Genomic DNA, 2,872 nt, shown 5'->3' with positions numbered 1-2,872 from the left:
ACCATCAGCCTCAGCGGACCCTGCTGCAGCGGCGGCCGTAGTGACCGCAATCCAACGGGTGGCGTAGTCGACATAACGAACTTTGTAACATCTGTAGGACTGCCACATACTCTGAGCTTGACACCCTGGGCACGGACCGGGTCACAGCCACTCGGAGACTACAACCCCCATCTGATCCGGCTCCGGGTATTCCCCTAAAGAATATGGCCCAGGGGGCGCGTCATATATACAGCAGGATCTTTATTATAAAACCAGACTTGCCAATGTAACCTCTTAATCCTTGCAAGTTATAACACAATGTTCACAAGGTAGACAGCAGCGGTGGTCGGTCCTCTAGACAACAAGCAAACTCCTTCATGATGATAGAGGACACTATCTCCTTAGCTTGTTGGTACTTTTCCAGCCAGGAATATCCAGTGAATTGGCACGCCACCATTTGGTATCAGTACCCAGTACCAGAAGCGAAGCCATCCACATTTTCCATATCTCAGGAATTTTATTTGGTAGACTGGCTGCCCAAACATTAGTTTTTCACAAAGGAGCTGAAGATGTAGCACCCTGAGGATTCGGCTGCTACAGGGGTATTGCACCTCAACCCAGAGGTGTGATATTCCACTCCCGGGTAAGGAAGGAGTGTGGAACTGAGCTCAGATAGACTGCATGCACTACATACATCCCATTCCAGAGGAGCAGGCCGACGGTACTCCCACTTAGAAATGTGCAGGTACAACCGAGCCTGTTCCTGGCTGGAGTGGGAGGGGGGTGGTACATCCCATGTAGTGTAGGGGCAGATAGGGGGAGCAGTCTGGGTAGTGATAGGAGCTCATTGGGTGCTGGTCACCTGAGCTCACACATAGAGGGATATATAAGGAGGGCACCAACTTAGATCAGGGTCAGACGCTGAGAACAAGTCAGTTGGAGAGGAGAGAGAAGGAAACAGCAGCCCTGGAGAGAGAGTGGAGCAGAGAAAGACCCAGAGGGGGAAGACTGAAGGGACCCAAGAACCCAAATTAGAGCACCGGGTGAGGAGTCAGCAAGAGGGTACCGGAACCCAAGCTGGTGGGGGTAAAGACATTCCCCAGCCAGAGACCGGAGACCGTGGGCAGTGTCTGTCACGGTCACCCACTACATTCACCCCGAAGGCACACCACATGAAGGGTCAGGGAACCCAGGGCCAAGGGTGTCCCAAAAGAAGGCCCGAGGGAGCTGGACTTAGGTGAATCACTGGTGGGGACGGCTGAAGAAAGGACAGAGGGAGAGCTCAGGGCCACGCTCCGGACTTGTTTGGGGGTTGGCTGGATCCAGGACCTGGTGGACGCAGCACGGCTCGGGTGGTCACTAGCAGCTGGAGTGACCAGTACAACATCAGCAGTAAGTAAACACCCTTAACTGCACAACCCGAGTCTGTCTTCATTGCCGGCTGCATCGCACCACCACAACCCCCATCCTCTGCGCCTGTCCCCTCTGAGGCTATACCCCTCCCGTTGGGGGTTATCTCACCAAGCTGCGCACCCACCATCAGCCTCAGCGGACCCTGCTGCAGAGGCGGCCACAGTGACCGCATCACAACGGGTGGCGTAGTCGACACAAAAGAACTTTAGTAACATCTGTAAAGCTGCCACATAACACTTAGCTTGACGCCCTGGGCACGGGACCGGGTCACAGCCGCTCGGAGACTACAACCCCCCATCTGATCCGGTGCCGGGTATTCCCCTCAAAAAGGAATATGTCCCAGGGGGCGCGTCAAAGACACTGAGTGGCAGTAGGTGCAAGTTTCTCCAGCATGACCTATTTGTTAGATATCAGAGGGAGAACAGAATTTGGCTTTGCCAAGGTGCCAGATTGCATCTTAAGTCTTATTGATTGCTGGAGTCCACAGTAAAAAAGCAGCCATAGAGTATTTGGGAACCTTCACACAGACTTTTCTTAGCCAGGGCTGCTTCTCGGTGAGAGTTGTTTTTCACCACAGCCATATTCTTTAGGTTGGTGAAAGGACTGGCATAGAGGGAAACCGTACCTACTCCGTCTGTCATTTTTCCCAGGAAGTCCTCTAATGCAGCTTGTTCCATAAGCAATGGCAGCCAGTCCAACATCAGCTCACACTTCTTGGTGCTTAGACACACAAAGATCTCTTTCTTTACGCCTTGAATTTCATGACTACACAGTTGAGCAATGGCCTGATCTGCAATGCGTTTTGAGAAATAAAGTGCATAAGCAAAGCCACGGTTTAGGCCACTGAAGGTCATCATTAACCGAAACTCATACAGCATTCCCACAGACTGAAAGAGGGGTATCAGTGCATCTTCATAGATCTCCTGAGGAATATTGCCAATAAAATTTTCAGAACCATGTGGAGGAGCTTCTCCAACCCAACCTGGAGGGGGGGCCACCATATTACCTCTGTCCATTCTCTTGCACCAGTGATACATTAGAGCTCCTCATCCACTCGACGAGTCCAGCTTTATTTTTCCTGTTCTCAGAGTTGAGCCATATCTGAGGCTTGCAGGCTGCACTGGCTGCTCCTTTTGGTTCCATGGCTCCTCTCCTGCAGTGTCTGTGTCTCTTTGGATAAAGCCCTGCTACCAAGTTGATGGTCTGCAGAGAGTCTGATCTCTGATTCTCCTTGTAAAGTCTCTTTCAATTATCTGTCTCTAATCTCCTGCTACAGAGGCATATGTTCCTTAAATAGTTCAATTGTCCTTTGAAGTACACATCCACAAGTCAAGAATTAGGGAGGGTATTTTTCTACAGGGTTCAGGTCTCATTGTTTGATCCTTTAAACAATTTACATAGTTGGTATAGCAAGGGGCTCTTGTGAACAAACATCTAGCTGGCTTTAGTATAATATGCAATTAGCATAGTAACAACCATC

General features: G+C 50.6%; 1 pseudogene; it reads right to left on the bottom strand.

Annotated features, from left to right (window-relative positions):
* Positions 1-1,788: 1,788 nt before the first annotated feature.
* LOC141248402 (dead end protein homolog 1-like) lies at positions 1,789-2,535 on the bottom strand (annotated as a pseudogene).
* Between the last annotated feature and the right edge of the window lie 337 nt (positions 2,536-2,872).

This window comes from Phyllobates terribilis, unplaced genomic scaffold (genome assembly GCF_046119375.1).
Source record: "Phyllobates terribilis strain yellow unplaced genomic scaffold, ASM4611937v1 Scaffold_2__4_contigs__length_985480577, whole genome shotgun sequence".
Classification (NCBI taxonomy): Eukaryota; Metazoa; Chordata; class Amphibia; order Anura; family Dendrobatidae; genus Phyllobates; species Phyllobates terribilis.
The sequence above is the reverse complement of the archived record's forward strand: the minus strand, read 5'-3'. Positions and strand labels throughout refer to the sequence as shown.